Source organism: Xyrauchen texanus, chromosome 21, assembly GCF_025860055.1.
Source record: "Xyrauchen texanus isolate HMW12.3.18 chromosome 21, RBS_HiC_50CHRs, whole genome shotgun sequence".
In the NCBI taxonomy this organism is placed as follows: Eukaryota; Metazoa; Chordata; class Actinopteri; order Cypriniformes; family Catostomidae; genus Xyrauchen; species Xyrauchen texanus.
Window position 1 is genome coordinate 25,099,695 of NC_068296.1, and position 21,564 is coordinate 25,121,258.

A 21,564-nucleotide genomic window follows, 5' to 3' on the forward strand; every position below is an offset into this window, starting at 1 on the left:
CTAGATGCTGGAGTTTGTTTTGTGGAAGAACACACCTTCAGGACAGTTATGTGGATTAATCTATACGTTCTTTGTGCTTATTCTGCCTATTGGCTGGAGTTTGTTTTATAGTCTCACAAAATCTGTATGGAAACTTGAGTAATCCGATGGCAAAGTTGCCGCAGGGGCTCTCGTAGGCATATGTGGATGGTTTGAGTTTAGAGGGATGGACACTGGTTGGCTCTGTCATGTACAGTGTTAATTCACACGTTTTATTTTTTTCTGTTTGTTTGATTCTAGGGGAAGTTCGGGGTTTAATTATTGCACTAATGTTGGAATATGGTCTTTTATCAGTTTGTTTTTGACACACAATCAATTTTTTCTAATATGTTAAAATGTCAAATGTTAATATGAGTGGATTTTCTCTCTCCATGTGGAATGTAAATGGGTTGGGCACCCCAAAAAAAAGGAAGGTTAATTCTTTTCTTAAACGAAAGAAATATGTTATAGTGTTTCTTCAAGAAACGCGTCTTTACACACAGGAAGCTGAACAATTTGGGAAGATATGGGGTGGGCATGTTTTCTTTAGTGCTGGCTCAAGTTAGAGCAGGGGAGTCATTACAATGATAAGTAAACATCTACAATTAAAATGTCTCAAACAAAGTAAAGATAAATTAGGAAGAGTAATTATTGTTTTAGCAGAAATGCAGGGGCAAAGTTTAATTTTGGCTAATATTTACACACATAACGCTGATGATCAGGGCTTTTTTTATAGTTCTTGGAGGGATGTTGCAAGCCGTTGGCACCCCTCATGATATAATATTGGTAGGAAGTGTAAATGTGGATGTGTAAAAATCTTGGCCTTAAAGATATTTGGAGACTTTTGAACCCATCTGGTAGAGATTATACATTATTTTCATCAGTCCATAAGATTTATTCAAGAATATATATATTTTTTTATATCTAAGTCCCTCATTTCATCTGTTGTTGACTGCTCAATTGGAAACATCTTAGTCGCAGATCACACGCCCTGGTGTTTTTAGAGGTGTTGCCACATTTGGAGAAAATAAATCATATAGTTGGAACTTTAATGTATCCCTTTTGCAAAATCCTTATTTCCATCAAATGTTAAAGGCTGAAATCAATGTTTTTATAGAGACCAACTGGTCCTCAGTATCCTCTGTGGGCATGGCTTGGGAGGCACTTAAGGCGGTTCTTAGGGGTTGGATCATACAGTATGCTATGCTTTTTATATAAAAAATCCAAATCACGAGACCTGGAAGGGAATATTAAAATTGCCAAGGTAGAGCTGAAGCGCAGAATGTCGCCTGATGGCTTCAGAGAATTTAACCGATTGAAATACAGATATAATACTATTTTGTCAAGGAAGTCATACTTTGAGTCAGGGGACAAAGCAGGGAAGCTCTTGGCTAGATATATAAAGCAGAGAGTGTCTTTTTCTACCATTCCCTCTGTGAAATCTGCTGGTGGTAAAATTTTTAACTCAGCCATTGATATTAATAATGCTTTTAAAGAATTCTATATTGATCTCTGTAGTTCCACATCTTCGTCTACTGATGAAGGTATTAGAAATTTTGTGGAACCTTTAGAACTCCCTAAACTGACGACTGAACAAAAAAAACTGCGATAACCTTCGAGGAGCTTGGCGAGATAATTATTACAGGCAAGGCTGCGGAGCCAGGTGGCTTTCCCGCTGAGTTGTTTAGATTTTATGCTACAGAACTGGCTCCAATTTTGCTAGAAGTTTATACGGAATCATTAAAAAATGGGAAGCTTCTGATTCTTAAAAAGGAATAAGGTCTAAGCGAGAGTAAGAGTTACCATCCAATTTCTCTGATCCAGCTAGACGTTAAAATATTGTCAACATTTTTGGATAATCGATTAAGTAAAGTTATGACATTTCTCATACACATAGATCTGGTTGTGTTTATTCAGGTACACAGCTCTTCTGATAACATTAGGCGTTTCATCAATATCATGTTGTCAGTGGCGAATGATCAGACTTCGGTCGTTGCCATCTCACTTGATGCCGAAATGGCGTTTGATATGGTAAAATGGAATTATCTTTCTAAGATTTTGGAAATTTGCGGGTTTGGGAGTACGTTTATTGGATTTATTAAGTTACTTTACAGACAACCGGTAGTGGCTGAACAAACAAATTTATTAATTTCAGATTATTTTACTCTAGATAGGGGCAGCCAGCAGGATTGCTCTCTTTCCTCATTATTGTTCTGCTTGCCCTGGAACAATTAGCAGGCATGATAAGAAAGGGGGATGATTTTCCCAGGGTTGTGGCGGAGTTCTGCTTTACCCAGATGATATTCTATTATTTGTCTCCAACCCTTCTAGATCTATGCCTTGCCTCCACAGAATTATTCATTCCTTTTCTATGTTCTCGGGATACAGAGTTAATTGGTCTAAATCCGAAGCTTTGTTTATGACAACGTACTGCCCAATAATGACTTTTCAGCCGGGTGCATTCCAGTGGCCCAAACAGGGCATTAATATTTGAGTATTTTATTTCCAGAAAGTTTGTGTGATTTAGTTCATTTTGACCCTTTAATAACATAAATTTAGAGCAATGTGGGCAGTTGGGCTTCATTACATTTATTGATACTTTATACACACCTAGTACGGTGATCCATTTTTCAGGAAGACAGTTCCATAAATGCGATGAGAAACATACCTTAACTAACATGTCACTCCACCTGTCGTCGAGGACCTCCACCATTCGCCAAGGGTCTTTAAGATACTTGCTACCAGCTTGCACCGCGAGGAGGCGGTGGTAGGATTTTACCGACCATTATTATAAAATTATTATTATCGTATTAAATAAAAAAGTAATAATATGAATAGAATTATAATAATAATATATCATATTATTTATCACACTCATTTCTATCTGTAACATTTCCATTTCAACTGTATCACTGTTTATTCAAAATGGCTTGTGAATTTCTTTTCTAGGTGTAGCTTATAAAATCATTTTCCCTAAAGTATCAAGTAGCAGGGTTGCCTTTGATGAAATCAATCCTTATGGTATCTGATAAACACTTATTCTCTAAGTATGCATTATTCTCTCTGATGCTAAAAGCCAGATATCATGTACACACCTCTCCTGGGGTTTGTGTACACTCTTCTGCCGTGGATGGCTCTGTTTATGTGGGCCAGTGATTCTCAATGTTCGTCTTTCTCTTCTGTGCTTGTTTTAAGGGTGGGTGAGGGTCTAGACCATGTTTTATAAATGAGGTGGGATGTTTGGTGTGTAAAACCTCCTGCTTGAGGGCGCTTGAAGACCCTCATGGGGTCTAGTTATGATGGGGTCTTTCTCCAGTGTCTCATCTAATATTCTCTGTAATAAGAACCTCCTTTGTGTCCAACACTTCATAAATACAACCAGTTCACACAAACACAGTGTCACACTGACAGTGACATAACCCCTAGTAACCCAGTAACACACAGTGGGGTTCAAAAGTCTGAGTTCATATTGCAGATTTGGGATTTAAAATGTTATTTAAATCTGAAAATAAACTGAAGGTTTTAGGATTTTGACCAGTTTAGAACACTGAAATGTTATGACGTTAAATGAAGGATTAAGGTTTTACATTTTTTCTAGTTCATCATTATTAATCAAATGTATTGTAAGCAAATTTGTGCCATGAATCATGTTAATTCAAAAGGTCAGATTTTCTTTCATTGTGCTTTCATTGAATTACACAAGATGCTCTTTGGAATATACTCAAATCATACTGGAAAAACTTTGAATAACATAGTTTTTGCAAAAATTATTATATTAGAAAAATGCAAAATAGAAGCATGTGGTCTTTTGGACCCCACTGTATCTGTACCTCATGGAAGCGAATTAAGTGTCATTTTTTTAATTTATTTTTTTGTAATTACATTCAGTATATTTGGGTGTTATTTATAACAGTGTATATTTCTGAATTTGGCTAGTGCCTATTGGCTAACCCAATGTCTTCTTTTGTGTTACATTTTCTTATAATCCCACCATTTCACCTTACATGAACTCATTTAAATCTTTTAAAACCACAGGCATAGACATGTTGTAATTTGCATTACTATAAATGTGCTGAGAGCTCAGCTAATAGCCCCTCGAAAACTGTCAGTGATAATTAGACTAAGGAATTAATTAACTCTGCCCTAATTCTTTGCTCAGCTTTCAGTGAATAATTAATGTCTTGCAGCTCTATCTGGAGAACTTGGAGCATGAAGACTCCTTTGTGTATCTGTCAGCCATTCAAGTAAGAAATGGGAGGAGTGAGACCTTATGATCATTCATGTTAAGAAAGACATTCATTAAGAAACAAGTTTAAAACTGTTTGGAGCCCTAAAAATTATTATTATTATTTTAAGAAATGAATGAGTAATTCATTATTATTTTTAAAGTTAAGCCGGATACAAAATATAACAACTTGTTTTTTATTGGTCAAATGACTTTGTTGTTTGACATAGAGGCATAAAAGTGAAACCTGTTTCACTGAATTAGCCAGCAGAAAACACTGTTGTCTTTACCTCAACATGACAGTGGCACAATATGTGCACTTCCCATATGTTACTGATGGACACGTCTCTCATTCCCACCCTCTCTTTACATCTGCTTGAATAAAGATGTTTTGTTAAACCTTTAATTTGTTAAACAACCTGTCATTTGCATTGCCACAATGACTAGACAAAAGCATCTGTTTCCTTGGCTTTTGCCTTGTCATTAGTGTACATCTTTTGAATCTGAATAGAATTTGATTTACTAAATTAGTATTATTCAGTTTTTTAATTGTTACATTAATATAATAATATTTGTTTTAATTTCCATGTATAAGGTCTAACCTCCATTAGATTTGTGTGTGTGTGTGTGTGTGTGTGTGTCTTTTCCAGAAATAACTGAATCAATCTCAAGTTATTTTAGGAAGTTGTCAGATTTACAAGGATGCTCTCCCACAGTCCCTGTTTGCCACTAATATGATCTAATTTCTTGTCAATGAATGGTAATTTGGACTATCTCAACTCTTTCAGCCCAATTGAGGCAATGAGTAAACATTTAATGTTCAGACAGCCTGTTGTAGTTATTTCCTTCAGCTTCTATCAGGAATTCAGTATTCATTTAAACAGTTTCTTTCTTCTCTCTCCTGTATGCAGGGTTTGCAGTGTTGGCTGACTCTTTCCCTGAGCAGATTCTGCAGAGATTGCTGGGAGAGTTTCAGACTGGAGTAACTGTGGATTCCCCAAAGAGGGAGCACTCCCTGCAGACCTTAAAGTGGTTGAGGTGCTAATGAGAGCCAGCAGGGCAATGAGTGAGGAAACCTTCTTTCCTTCCTTCATTCATTCTCTTCTTTCAGTCCTTCTCTTTCTTTCTTTCTTCTTTCTTTCTTTCTTCCATTTCCTTTTCCATTCCATCCTTCCTTCATTCTCTCCTTTTCCTTCCTTCATTCGTTACTTTATTCTTTTCTTTTTTCTCTTTGCTTGCTTCCTGTTCTTTTTTCCCATTTTCTCCTTTTCCTTCCTTCCTTCCTTCCTTACTTACTTACCCTTTCCTTTTAGTTCCTTCTTTCCTTTTTTCCTTACTTAACATTTCCCTTTACTTCCTTCCTTCTTTCCTTTCTTCCTTCCTTTTCTACTTTTCCTTTTATTCCTTTCTTTCTGTAATTTCATTTTCCCTTCCCTTCCTTCCTTTGTTCTCTCCTTTTTTCTTTGCTTCCTCTTCTTTTTTCTTCTCTCCTTTTCCTTTCTTCCATCCTTCCTTATCTCCTCTTCTTTTCTTTCTTCTTTCTTTCTTTCTCCTTCCTTATTTTCCTCTTCTTTCTTTTTTCTTTCATTTCTTTTTCACTTCCATTGTTCCTTCATTCCTTTCTTAGTTCCTTCCTTTTCGTCCTTCCTTGCTTTCATCTCCTTATACCTTCCCTTCCATCTTTCCTGTCCTTTTCTTCCTTCCTTTATTCTCTCCTTTTCCTTCCTTTCTTCCTTAGTTCCTTCCATTTTCCTTTTCTTTTTCTTCTCTCGTTTTCCTTTTCTTTCTTTCTTTCTTTCTTTCTCCTTCATTTTTCTTTTCTTTTCTTTTCCTTTTCTTCCATTTATTTCTCCTTTCCCTCACTTTCATTTTTCCTTCCTTTGTTACTTTCTTCCTTTGTTACTTCCTTTTAATATTTTCCTTCTCTCCTTATTTTCACCTTCCTTTCTTTCTTTCTTTCTTTCTTTCTTTCTTTCTTTCTTTCTTATAAGCTTTGCAAATACTGTCTTTTTTTATAAAAACTGCTCCATTTCAGGACCAAATTGTCAGATTTGGGCAGTGGCATGCCCCCAACACAAATGTGCGGTTATTCATTGTGTCTAAAGAACATTTAGTCTGGCTCTGATGCACGTCGCCTTAGCCCGGGCTCCTCTAAACTAACAGAACGAGCTCTCTAGAAACCTAACAGCTGCTACAGTTTGCTGCAACTTCACAATGAGTCTTACAACTCACTGTCACATTCATAACATCTTCTCTCGCACAGCAGGGGGCATCACACACTTCACCAGCACTCTTGAGTTCAATTTACATTTCGAGCCCAGGAGTATTATCTAATGAGACACTGATTTCTGTCCTTGACTTTACAAGTGTGTTTAAGTAATAACTAAATATCTAACGTAACATGCTGTTTCATAATGGTCTCATCCAGTATGTAATTAAATAAATCTTTACCCTGCATAAGCCTGCTCTTGGTTTCTAATTAAGCATGTTGCTTAATAAGGGGTCTGAACAGATGGCCACAGTTAACAAGAAGTGAAGGATCAAAGATACACTTCTTTTTGGGGGGGCCCTTTCTGCTACCTCCCCCCTTGACACACACACACACACACTTTTTCTCTCCCAGATCTAGTTCAAAATAGCCATTAAGTTTTTTATCTGGTTTGGGGACTGGTCTTCTGAACAAGTGGACATTGATGTCTGAATAGAACTGGTCCTGGCACATGGGTTCTGTAAGGTTTTGTACAGTTTGAATGATACCTCAAACAGTGCTTACTGTGGTCTGGCTAAAAACATCAGCAGTGTGGAAAAAACGCACTGAACCCACCTGGAAGTTCACTCGCTGTGCCAATACCAACACAACAGACATTTAAAGCCTGTTTTTTCATGTTCAATCCTCATTTGCCAAAAAGAATACTAATTCCTTTTACACTAATACCTGTTTCTCTGAGTAGCCCAATGGGAGCCCTTTTCCTCGTGAGCCAAGAAATGCCCAGTTTAGGGGCTTTGCTCATGCTGTAAGAATGTGCTTTTGACTTTTTCTCAGACTTTCACACTGAGATGGAGAGATTGAAAGAGACTTCAGCTGTGTGTGTGTGTGTGTGTGTGTGTGTGTGTGTGTGTGTGTGTGTGTGTGTGTGTGTGTGTGTGTGTGTGTGTGTGTGTGTGTGTGTGTGTGTTCAGTGTAGGCAGCTACTTTATATGGGCACTAAATTTGCTATTGGGAAGAATTAAATATAATTTCTATAATTTATTATATGTAATAAAAAGTTGGGTCCAGTCCTCTAATCTAATTGGCATATAACAAACACAGAATTTTTCACTGTTTTTATGACTCTGCTTTTCTGTGTTCATGGCTACCAGTCCTGTTTTGGAATGTTTGGGGTTATTTTAATTAGTGGAGCAAAAATTTACTAAACAGCTGGACATATTTTGTCTTAAATTGTACTTTATTAACTATTTGCTGAAGGAAAACAATAATACTCTTACAGTTCTGATGTACTGAATATCAGCACTATTAAATCACAGCTGAATACTTCTGCTGTAAAAAAAAAAAATAAAAATAAACGTTTTTTAATGTTGTCCTCTCTTGTTTTAGGTGACCTGGCTCCACATTATGGCCACCCTCTGATCGGTGTGTTCTTAAGTGGCACGCGAGACGAAAACATTAACGTGCATGCCAGAAGCCTCTCAACCTGGGTGAACTGTGCCAACTTATCTATTTTTCTTTTGGACTGCTGGTGCAAGAGGTAGTGCCTCTATTGTAATCAAAACTCAGTCAACCAGTCAAGCTGATAAAAAGTCCCCCGGATGCCTCTATTCTGATGTCATCATTGTCTTTGCTTTGCACAGCTGTGTGTGTACTTTCCTACTGCCAATGGCCAAATGTGGATGAACCCAAATCTTACCTCTAAATTCCTCAAATAATCGTCAAACCTTCTATTTTGTACCTTGCTACACAATTTCATTAATTTACCTTGAACCACTGCATTAAAATGTGTTTTCTGATATTTTTATCCTTAGGTGTACATATAAGTTTAGTTGAAGAAATGTAAAGTTAAAAATGTTTTCCATTGATATACTGTACATTCTTAAAATATTTGCCATTCAAACTTAAAGTGATGGTGTCATTGTAAAATTTGCTCTCTGAATTGCAATTGATTTTCTTTCTGACATTTGTTTGCATAACAAATTGTGGTCTCTTTTTTGTTGCATATATTTAAACCATCTACAGCCACTGCAAAGGCACCACAAAATTATGTGTTGATTGTCGTGCACAGCCTACAGAAAACGAAATGTGTACTGCTGAGTGTCATGACAACGGCAAAGCATATCTGTTGCAGCATTTAATTTACACAGAACCAAAGCCTAAAATTAAGGTTAAAAGTTTTTGTGCCTTTCAAGCATTCCTTCAGGAAATGCAAATCGTCTAGGTTACTAGTATAACCCCATTCCCTGATGGAGGGAACGAGACGTTGTGACGTTGTAGTGACACAAAGGGCTTCTTTCGGGAGACTTGGATACCTCTGAATATGAAAAAGGCCAATGCCAAATTGGCAAACAGAATTTGCATGTCCCACCCTCAGACATACGGGTATAAAAGGCTAGGCTGCATCTGTTCACTCAGGTTCTGCACTGAGGAACCAAGAATAAGGTTTGGCCATCACAGCAGCTTGGTACAGTGTTGTAGAGAGGGGGACACAATGTCTCGTTCCCTCCATCAGGGAACGGGGGTTACACTAGTAACCTAGACATTCCCTTTCTGTCACTCACTCGAAATTGTGTTGATTGTAGTGACACAAGGGGTCCCTATTCAATAGTGCCACCTACACTGAACCGTGATCTGCTGATGCTGGTGCAGCAAGCTGCAGCGTGCCAAGGAGCATGAGCATCAGACTGCACGTAACCCTCCCTGATGCCCCACTAAGACGTCATATTGTTTTTCTTAGGTTCCTGGCATCCGACCAAGGATTCCCTTGGGAGGTGGGAACAAGCGATGTGGCAAGCATGGGAGCAGGCCGCTCCTATGCTTTTACTCTCTGTGTTACTCCTCACAGAGTGTTCGATGCGGCTTGGGCCATCTAGCTATAACACGCATCGGGTAAGGCGTTCTTTTCCAGTCTTATTCTTATTCTATTCATTTGTGAGGCGCACTACCATTGAGACTGAGTCTAAATCCATGTCGAGAAAAGAAATTCTCTGAACCGGGGAGAGCTTGCTCTTTTCCCAGTTGACCTGAAGCCCTAGATGGCTGAGGTGCCTGAGCACCTGGTCCTTGTGGGGGCATAGTGCCTCTCGAGAGTGAGCTAAGATCAGCCAGTCATCGAGGTAGTTGAGTATGTGGATGCCCACTTCCCTTTCCAGGGAAAGGGCGGCCTCTGCGACCTTCGTGAAGACGTGAGGGGACAGGCCGAAGGGGAGGACTTTGTACTGGTACGCTTGGCCCTCGAATGTGAATCATAGAAAGGGGCGGTGTCGGGGCAAAATCGCGGTGGAGGTTCGTGACACAGGTCTCGGCTGGATGTAGACCGGTGCCATAGGATGTGTTGGATGGCTTCCGTCTGCTTCTTCACCGCTGAAAACTGCTGGGTGAAGTCTTCAACGGTGTCGCCGAATAGGCCGAGCTGAGGGCATTAAGAAAGCGGGCTTTGTCAGTATACCGCATCTCGACCAAGTTCTCGACCGGAGTGGTTGTTGCGTAGTGGGCTAAAACACATAACTGGTAATCAGAAGGTTGCAGGTTCAATCCCTACAGCCAGCTAAAGCAAGGTGCTTAACTCCAGGTTGCTCCAGGGGAATTGTCCCTGTAATAAGTGCACTGTCGCTTTGGATAAAAGTGTCTGCCAAATGCATAAAATGTAAAAAAAAATTCAAAGTTCACAGATGACTTTCCCCAAGGGTGGCCATCGCCTGTCCATATACCCGTGCTGTGACCTTTGTGGCCCGGATGGCGAGGTCGGTAGCTGAACGCAGTTCCTGCAGCACATCAGGATCAGGACTACCCACGTGCATATCTTTTAGTGCCTTGGCCTGGTGAACTTGAGTAGGGCCATGGCATGCAGGGCGGAGGCGGCCTGTCCGGCGGCTGTGTAGGCTTTCGCTGTCAGTGACTACGTTGTCCTGCAGGCCTTGGAGGGGAGTGCGGGATGATCCCGCCAAGTGGTTGCACTTTGTGGGCACAGGTGCACCGCAACCGCTTTGTCCATATGGGGAACCGTCGTGTACCCATGGGCCGCCTCGCCGTCGAGGGTAGTGAGAGCGAACGAGTAAGGAGGTCGTTCCGGGCAGTAAAAGGTGCCCTCCACAACCTTGTTAGCTCGTCATGCACCTCTGGGAAGAAATGAACCAATCGTCTAGCCGTGAGGGTTGAGGGGAGGATGGAGGTTTCCAGTCCAGCCTCATGCTCACAGCAGCCCGGGCAAGCATATCGGACATCTGAGCATCAGCTTATGACTTGGCAGGCAAGCCCGAAGGCGGCAGCCCAGCTGAGTCCTCCGCGTCAGACAGCGCAATGCTCTCTGATGCAGTGGTGAAGTCATCGTCCTGCTCCATGGCACCAACACCAACGGAGAAGTCAGACTGGCTGTGAGGCAAGCCGGTCTCACATCAAGCCCGGATGGAAGCGATTCGAGCATGCTGGGGGGTGGGTGGTTCGTGGAGATTTACCTGGCGAAACCACGGCCGCCAGCCGGGTCGTCCTCAATTCCGTAGGAAGAAGGAGCAATGCGGGGGGCGGCTGGAGTGGCGTTTCCCTTGAGGAAGGAAAGCCGCGACCACAATGATGCCATGGTCAGGCTCTTGCAATGAGTACATGAACCATCCACAAACACTGCTTCGGTGTGATTGCGACCCAGACACACAAGGCAGCGCCTTTGGCCGTCAGAAGCGGAGAGATATCTGCTGCATCCAGGAACAACGCAAAGGCGAAAGGGCATCTTGATAAAGACGCATCTTTAAAAAGATGTTTGACGCCAATGCGTTAACTCTTTTATTAGAAAATAATACTCTTTTAGAGGAATTGTTTGCTCTTTTAGAAAAAAACTGTTGAAGCGCCAAGGGGCATGGACTGCACTGGTGTGCAGAGGAGGGAGAAAGCTGCTGGCAATGCGCCGTAGAGCCAACAGGAAAACTCTCGGCTCCGAAGAAAGAATCTGACTGAACAGATGCACGATCCCTCCATTTATACCCGTATGTCCGGGGCTGGGACATGAAAATTCTGTTCGGCAATTTGGCATTGGCCTTTGTCATATTCAGAGGTATCCGAGGCTCCCAAAAGAAGCCCCTTGTGTCACTACAATCGACACAATGCTGAGTGATTGACAGAAGGGGAATTTTTATTCTTTGTGACTGCATGTACAGTTGCAAAGTGTGTGTTTTTCATGTGTTATTGTGTGATGCTTAAGAAAATCTCCTGTAAGAGAGTGAGCTGCAGCTGTTTACCAGCAGTGGATCTTCATGAATAAGCATCTCTGTCACAGTGACTAACTGGGCTGCTTATTCATGAAAGAACCGCCTGCAACAGGCTGCTCTCAGTTAGTCCATCAGTCTTCTGTAGACCTGTGTGCATGTGGATAGACATCAATCGACCCACTGCATTGACATCAAGATCAACTAGTGCAGCACCTCAGATCTCTCAGGCTTGCATTAAAAAATGTCCTTTGTTTTTACCTCTTTGTGTGCTGGTTCTTGCAGCTGAGCACATGTCTGACTGTCCTAATTTAAGATAGACAGAGAGGCAGAGGTTCGAAGGTCTTTGGTTCACATCATCGCTCTGGTTCTTAGGGGTCTCAGTGATAAAACTACTCAGGTAAGTATTATGCCATGTGTTTCTGTGTGTTCAAAGATGTACAGTAGTGGCCAAAAATATTGTCACCCATGGTAAATATGACCAAAGAAGGCTGTGAAAACAATCTGCATTGTTTAACTTTTTAATCTTTCACTAAACAAATTTACAAAAATCTAACCTTTAATTGAAGTAGAACAATTGAAAGAGGGGAAATATCTCATTATTATATAAATATTTATCTTCAAAACATGTTTATCACAATTATTGCACCCCTAGAAATTGTTATGAGTAAAATATATCTCCCATTCATATTTAAAAAAAAAATGTGGTGCACCTGTGTGATTAGGAACATGAAAGGGTTCAGCCATGACTTCCTGTTTCACAGGGGTATAAATATGAGGTAACACACAGGCCAAATTCCCTTAATCATCATCAATAACAGTGGGTTAGACTAAAGAATATAGTTCTGATGTGGGCAAAATGTTGTTGAGCTTCACAAAATGAGAAGTTTCTATAAGTGAATAGCCAAAGCATTGAAAATGACAATTTCCACCATCAGGGCAATAATTAACAAGTTCCAGTCAACTGGAGATCTTAAGAATCGGCCTGGAAAAGGATGTCTGGAAGAGGATATTGTCTCCACGCACAGTGAGGAGGATGGTTCAAGAGGCCAAAAAATCTCCAAAGAATGCAGCTGGAGAATTGCAGAAATTAGTTGGGTCTTGGGGTCAGAAAGTCTCAAAAAAAATAAAAAATAAAAATCAGACATCACCTACATCACCACAAGTTGTTTGGGAGGGTTTCAAGAAAAAAAGAAAAGCCTCTGCTCTCATCCAACAACAAACTCAAGCGTCTTCAGTTTGCCAGACACTACTGGAACTTCAAATGCGACTGGGTTCTATGGTTAGATGAAACAAAAAAAGAGCTTTTTGGCAGCAAACACCAGAGACGGTTTTGGCGCGCACAGAGATGAATTACTCAATGCCCACGGTTAAATGTGGCACTGGATCTTTAATGTTGTGGGGCTGTTTTTCAGCCAGAGGTCCTGGACATCTTGTTCGGATACATGGCATCACAGACTCTATCAAATACCAACAGATAGAAAATCAAAACCTGGCTGCCTCTGCCAGAAAACTTACAATGGGCCCTGGTTGGATCTTCCAGCAGGACTATGATCCAAAACAAACATCAAAATCAACAGAAAAATGGTTCACTGACCACAAAATCAAGGTTCTGCCATGGCCATCCCAGTCCCCTGAACTGAACCCCACAGAAATTTTGTGAAAATTAAACAATAAAAATTTTAAATAATGACAGAATTGTCATTTTTAAGTGAACTATTCCTTTAAGTTGAAACGACATCTGCTGTTTGAGTGTGTCAAGTTCATTAGAAGTAGTTATTAGGTCATCGGCTTTGGTGTTTGTGGAACAACACGCATGTTCACTGGGAGAAATTCCTCTAGCATCTGGTGTGATGTAGCTGCTGTAGTTTTCTGTTGTGAGCAGCTGTAATCGTATACACTATTATTTAGAGGTCACCTTCTGTATAAGACAACACATGCTTTGTCTAATCATCACTTAGGTTCCCATGGCCCTAATCACACTTCCAACAATTACAGTTATAACAGCTTTAATCAGTTCTGTCCAGTCATTTATCTGACTACAGCTCCTAGAAGTCCTAGATATATATATATATATATATATATATAGTCAAAAGTCAAAGTTTACATACACTTAGGATGAAGTCATTAAAACCAATTTTTTTATTCACTCCACAGATTTCATATTTCAGACTTTCAAACTATAGTTTTTGCAAGTTGTTTAGGATATCTACTTTGTGTAAGACACAAATAATGTTTCCAACAATTGTTTACAGACAGATTGTTTCACTCTTTATTGACTATATCACAATTCCAGTGGGTCAGAAGCTTACATACACTAAGTTAACTGTGCCTTTAAGCAACTTGGAAAATTCCAGAAAATGATGTCAAGCCTTTAGGCAATTAGACAATTAGCCAATTAGCTTCTGATAGGAGGTGTACCTGTTGGTGCATTTTAAGGCCTACCTTTAGACTCAGTGCTCCTTTGCTTGACATTATGGGAAAATCAAAGGAAATCAGTCAAAACCTCAGAAAGAAAATTGTGGACCTCTACAAGTCTGGTTCATCCTTTGGAGAACTTTCCAAATTCCTGAAGGTACCACGTTTATCTGTACAAACAATAGTACTCAAGTATAAACACCTTGGGACCACGCAGCCATCATACCGCTCAGGAAGGAGATCATTCTGTGCTAGAGATGAACGTAGTTTGGTGCAAAAAGTGCAAATCAATCCCAGAACAACAACAAAGGACCTTGTGAAGATGCTGGAGGAAACATGTATACAAGTATCTATATCCACAATCCAAATGTGTCCTATATCGACATGTCCTGAAAGGCTGCTCAGCAAGGAAGAAGCCACTGCTCCAAAACCAACATAAAAAAGCCAGACAATAGTTTTCAAGTGCACAAGGGGACAAAAATCTTACTTTTTGGAGAAATGTCCCCTGTCTGATGAAACTAAAATTAAACTGTTTGGCTATATTGACCATTGTTATGTTTGGAAGTAAATGGGTGAAGCTTGCAAGCTGAAGAACACCATTCCAACCGTGAAGCATGGGGGTGGAAGCATCATGTTGTGGGTGTGCTTTGCTGCAGGAGGGACTGGTGCACTTCACAAAATAGATGGCATCATGAGGAAGGAAAATGATGTGGATATATTAAAGCAACATCTCAAGACATCAGCCAGAAAGTTAAAGCTTGGTTGCAAATGGGTCTTCCAAATGGACAATGACCCCAAGTATACCTCCATAGTTGTGGCAAAAAGGCTTAAGGACAACAAAGTCAAGGTATTGGAGTGGCCATCACAAAGCCCTGACCTCAGTCCGACAGAAAATTTGTGGGAAGAACTGAAAAAGCTTGTGCGAGCAAGGAGGCCTACAAACCTGACTCTGTTACAGCAGTTCTGTCTGGAGGAATGGGCCAAAATTTCAGCAACTTATTGTGAAAAGCTTGTGGAAGGCTACCCAAAATGTTTGACCCAAGTTAAACAATTTAAAAGCAATGCTACTAAATATTAACAAAGTGTATGTAAACTTCTGACCCACTGGGAATGTGATGAAAGAAATAAAAGCTGAAATAAATCATTCTCTCTACTATTATTCTGACATTTCACATTCTTAAAATAAAGCAATTATCCTAACTGACATAAGACCGGGAATGACAAGGGACAAATAGTTCTGGCCAGTTGACTGGGTCAGAGTATCTCTGATACGGCAAGGCTTGTGGGTTGCTCCCAGTCAGCAGTGGTGAGTACCTACCGACAGTGGTCTGAAGACGGACAAACCACAAGCTGCCGACAGGGTGTTTGAAGGCTATCCTGTCAGAACTGACAGAAGATCTACTGTGGCACAAGTGAGGTATGTATTACAACACACAGTGCACTGCTGTGTATGGGTCATTGTAGCCGCATACCGGTCAGAGTGCCCATGATGTGTCCACCGGCAAAAGCACCTACAATGATCACACGAGCATCGGAACTGGACCTTAGAGCAGTTGAAGGTGGTCCGATGAGCTCCATTTTCTTCTACATTACGTGGATGGCCATGTATGTGTGGGCCGTTTACATTTGGAAGTGATGGCATGAGGATGCTCTATGGGAAGACGACAAGCCTTTGGAGGGAGTGTGATGCTCTGGGCAATGTTCTGCTGGGAAACCCTTCATGTGGACATCAATTTGACTTGTGCCAACTACCTAAACATCGTTGCAGACTAGGTACACCCCTTCATGGCAGTGGTATTCCCTGATGGCACTGAACACTTTCAGCAGGATAATGCACCCTGCCACACTGAAAACATTGTTCGGGAATAGTTTGAGGAACATAATGAAGAGTTCAAGGTGTTGCCCTGGCATCCGAATTCCCCATATCTCAATCCGATTGAGCATCTGTGTGATGTGCTGGACCAACAATTCTGATCCATGGCGTCTCCACCACACAACTTACAGGACTTGAAGGATCTGCTGCTAATGTCTTGGTGCAAAATACTACAGGACACCTTCAGGGGTCCCTCATTACAGAAATACTCAAACCAGCCCATCTGGCACCAACAATCATGCCACGGTCAAAATCACTGAGACTAAATTTTTTCCTCATTCTGATGGTTGATCTGAACATTAACCGAGGCTCCTGACCCGTATCTGCATGATTTTGTGCACTGCACTGCTACCATATGATTGGCTAATTAGATAATAGCATGGATTATTGTTGGTGCCAGATGCGCTGGTTTGAGTATTTCTGTAACTGCTGATCTCCTGGGATTTTCACGCACAACAGTCTCTAGAATTTATACAAATGGTGCCAAAAACAAAAAACATCCAGTGAGCAGCAGTTCGGTGGACGGAAATGCCTTGATGATGTGAGAGGTCAAAAGAGAATAGCCAGACTGTTTCGAAATGACAAAGTCTACGGTAACTTAGATAACCACTCTTTACAATTGTGTTGAGAAGAATAGCATCTCAGAATGCTATTTTGAAATGCGGGTTGGCGCTGTTTTGGCGGCACGAGGGGAATGTACACAATATTAGACAATAAAAAAATTAGGGTTTTTTAATGTTGTGGCTGATCAGTGTGTGTGTGTATATGTGTGTGTATATATATATATATATATATATATTCAAGCAAAATCGCAAGAGTGTGAAATGGCCCTATATCAGCACTGCTGTGATTCAGCCACAGGCATTTCTTCATGGAACTACTTTCTTACGCCACAGATCAGAATCTGCCGTTGCTGGTTCAAACCAAATTATGCATTCAAAAAACATCATTTGAGAACTACTTGGGCAGTTTTTAACATGTTATTGAAGAAATAAAGATGTGTGTGTGTTTGAGTGTGAGAGAGAATGAGAGAGTGAGAGAGAGTGGGGGTATTCCTCCCTATTTCATGGTGGCCGGTGCACAAGTAAGTAGTCATTAACTACTATCTCCTCCACCATTTTGTCCTCTCCAATGAGCCAAAAAGGAAGTTGATAGTTTAAAGCTGTTTAAAGCTATTTCTTAGCTTTAATATTGTTGTAGTAATATGAGCGATCACGGAGTGTTGTTAAATGTAAACACTGAGTGATGCTGACTTAGTTCACATCACCAACAGGCTCATATTACACACAAAAATGATCTTTTGCCTCCACCTGCTGGCTAAAATATGTACTGTCTCAAAATTAAATGTAAAGAGACAGATGGCTCTTAACACATCTGCACTGCTCTTACATTTTAGTTTCGAACACAAGAGGAGTGATACCCACACAGTGAAGCATTCGAGTGCTGATGGTGTGAGGACCAGAACTAACTGTTGTGTGTGTATATTCACACACTTTCAATTTCTTTCTTGTGTGTATATATTATATATATATACACACAAGAATCAATTTCTGTTGAGAATTCTGTTTATATATATATATATATATATATATATATATATATATATATATATATATATATATATATATTATTATTATTTATTTTGCATTATATATATTATAATGCTAAATATATACATAATAGATGGATGGATGGATAGATGGATGATAGATAGATTGATAATTAGATAGATTGATCTATACAGGATGCGGGCTGACAGAGGTCTTTCTGGTTTGAGAAATTGCAGGGAATAATAATGAGATTTTTGTCCAGGTAAACCTCTAAGTGTAAAGTTAAGAAGCCAAAAACAGCTAACAGCTTACAAAAACTCTTCAAAAATGCTGTTGGGAGGGAGAAGGTCAAGAGACCATCTGCCTTAAGAGAAATGTATTCATTATTTTGCTTTGCAAGTTTGCTCTTTTTCTTGTATTCTGTTGTTCAGTAAAACAGTGCATCTGCTTACTAAGTGCTTTCTCACTCCCTTCCCTATTCTATAGTTGTAACAGACTCTGAAGTGGGTGGTGCTATCTGACCCGGATGATGTGGCCGTACTGGAAGAGCTTGATGATGGCATGAGGAGGATCATCTTCTCTCAACAGAAATTTGAGAAAAAGATTGTGGTTCTTCCTTGAAAGCTCTCCAGTAGTCACATAAGCTCTTGAACAGACTTTTTCTGTTAGATTTCTACCATCTATCATCCTGTAGTTATGTATATATGTTTATACCTTTTTAGGGATGTTCTTGTAATTTTTTTACACCTATATTTTCAGATTTAAAATGAAAACCCTGTATTTGGCATTGATAAACCAGCATTCCACCTTTTGGTATTGAGTAGGTTAAAGGGCACTGAATGGCAAAAGATATGTCTCTGTAAACAGAGCTATGGAAGCCCTGCGGTAGCTCCACTCTTTTCTACACTGGTAATAAAATGGCTGTTTGCTTTTTTATTAAGACGGCTGGGTCATGACATCATTGTAAGACCCGACAGGGCAATTAGTCATTCTCCTTAAACTCGTTGCCCTGCACAATACTGAGACCCCTCGTTAACTATCTCTGTAGCTTCCTAACCTGTGTGGTCTACTGCAGAGCAGAGCTGGTAAAATTTATAAAAGCAAATATTTCATGTTAGCATTTTTGCTAACTTATAAAATGTTAGTATTGGTCACGATGTAATGCTTCTGAAATGAAATCATTCTTGTGCATTTACATTGTGTATTCATTGATAATGTGTCATCTCCAGTTTGATTTTACTTTGGCTATGACTGTTTCAAAGATGTTGGAAGTGTGAGGGCATGCATGAATATCTGGAGTAGGTAGCACGGCCACAAGTTCCTGTCTGCCCCGTGTTGTAAGGTAATGAAACTGTTAACCTGTTAAAAATAGCTCATACTGTAAATAGCACAAAACATTTGAATTAGATGGCATTGTACACTCCAGATTTAATTTCACACTATCCAACACCGGACGTGTGAATGGCGAGCTCTGCGCACTTTGCTAGTTTTAATACTTCAACATGGACTCAAGATGATGCCGAGTATGGCTACTGCATTGTGATCTCCGACACAACACTGCAGGTTTTTGTTTGTTTTGTTTACAGTTTTTTTGTTTTCTTGTCTTGGATGTTGTCTGACTTATTGCATACAACAGACAAACACTTTTGGACAATGGTTCTGCAATTACACACCGAAAACCGGACTTCAAATTCCTCAATGCCGACCCTCTCTTTACAAACACGCCAGAGGAGCCCTTTGTCTGGGCTGCCCGGCCGCGGAAACGCAGAAGGAAAAGGGGAAGAAGAGCCGGCGTTCTCATCAGAGTAAGACGTCGTGAAAACTGACCCCCACTACCCAGTATTCTTCTGGCAAATGTTTAATCTCTAGACAACAAGCTCTGCGAGTTGAGAGCGTGGATCTCTTTCGAGCGAGACCAGGGACTGCTGCAATATCTACCTTACAGAAACTTGGATGTCTGCGGAGATTACAGACCCCGCGGGCGGACAGAGCGAAGACCTCTCTGGTAAAAGCAGAGGTGGAGGTGTATGTTTTATGATCAACAAATCCTGGTGTGATCAGAGGAATGTACAAGTCTTTCTGCTCTCCTAATCTGGAATTTCTCATGCTTCTGTGTCGACCATTCTGGCTACCGAGGGAATTCAGAGCGGTCATTATCGCTGCTGTATACATCCCCCCACAAGGCGACACAGACCGGGCACTCAAGGAACTGTATGGGAGTATAAGTGAGCAGGACACTGCGCACCCTGACGCCACATTCATTGTAACAAGGGACTTTAACAAAGCCAATTTGAAAACAATCGCACCAAAATACCACCAACACATCAGCTTCAACACACGAGGGGACCGGGTTTGGACCATTGCTATTCTCCTTTCCGGGATGGCTACAAATCCCTCCTCCACCCACCATTTGGCAAATCTGACCACTCTTCTGTTCTGCTTCTACCCGCTTACAGGCAGAAACTGAAACAGGATGCACCCACCCTCAGAATGATCCAGTGCTGGTTGGACCATTCAGACTCTATGCTACAAGACTGTTTTGATCACGCAGACTGGGAGATGTTCCACCAACCATGACACAATCAGATTAGTCTGATTCTTAAAAAGGACAAAGATACAAGCTAGTATAATAGTTACTATCCAATTTCCCTTATCCAACTAGACATTAAAATATTGTAAAAAATGTTGGTTAACCGATTTAGTTAAATTATGACATCTCTCATACATATAGATCAGGTGGTGTTTATTCTGGGCCATAGCTCTTTTGATAACATTAGGCGTTTTATTAATATCATGTGGTCAGTGGCGAATTATCAGACTCTGAGCGCTGCCGTCTCACTTGACGCCGAAAAGGCATTTGATATGGTAGAATGGGATTATCTTTTTAAGATTTCTGAAATGTATGGGTTCTGGAATACTTTTATTGGATGGTTAAGTTACTTTATAGACACCCAGTAGTGGTGGTACAAACAAATTGATTAATTTCTAATTATTTTACTCTGTATAGGGGCACCCAGCAGGGTTGCTCTCTTTCCCCATTATTGTTCTGTCTTGCCCTGGAACCATTAGCAGCCACAATAATAAAGGAGGATGATTTTCCAGGGGTGATGGCGGGAGGTGAGGCATATAAGCTTTTGCTTTACACAGATTATATTTTATTATTCATTTCTGATCCCACTAGATCTATGCCTTGCCTATTAATTCCTGTTCTAAATTCTCAGGATTCAGAGTTAATTGGACTATATCCAAAGCTTTGGCTCTGACAGCGTATTGCCAGGTAACGGCTTTTCAGCTGGGGGCATTCCAGTGACCCAAACAGGGGCAATATGTATTTGGGTATTTTATTCCCAGCAAATCTGTGTGATTTATTTTGAGTTTATTTTGACCCTTTTATAAAAGGTTTTCAAGCGATTTTGGCAGGTGGGCTTCATTACTTTTATCTATGATTGGGAAGGTTAATGTTATTAAAATTAATTGTATTCCAAAATTCAACTACCTGCTACAATCTCACCCAATAGATGTCCCCCTCTCTTATTTCAAGCAATTTGACAGCATAGCGTAGTCCTTCATTTGGAATGGTAAACCTCCCAGATTACATTTCAGTAAATTGCATAGGCTGATTGACAAAGGTGGGCTAGGTCTACCCAAGATTTAGTTTTATTATTATGGTCTCAGATATTTTGCTCATTGGTCGCTTCCACCCGAGAGAGAGCCTCTCCATGGTTTTGTATTGAACAGGAAGTTCTTGCCCCTATTTCGCCATTGTAAAGCCTTTCCAATCAAACTAATCGGAGAAGTTAATTTACACAAAAGTGTCCAGAGCATTTAATTTAAATGAAGCCTTGAGCATATGGCTGAACACAAAATGATGTATTAATAAGTCCCCTTTCTGCTGGACAGAGTGGATTGAGGTTAATATGCTCAGTGAATTATAAGAGAGTGGAGTGTTGAGATCCTTTAAAATATGGTTCAACATTTCTTTAAGTATTTAGAGCTGTGCCCCCTGCTCTGTACTATTTTTGGGAGTAGCATACACCCCACTAATATGGCAGATACTCTGGGAGTAGTGATCACAA

At 40.4% G+C, this 21,564-nt stretch overlaps 1 pseudogene; it reads left to right on the forward strand.

Moving 5' to 3' along the window:
- The window catches only part of LOC127661479 (transport and Golgi organization protein 6 homolog), a 29,083-nt pseudogene extending 10,974 nt beyond the window's left edge, over nt 1–18,109 (forward strand).
- Nucleotides 18,110–21,564: the final 3,455 nt, after the last annotated feature.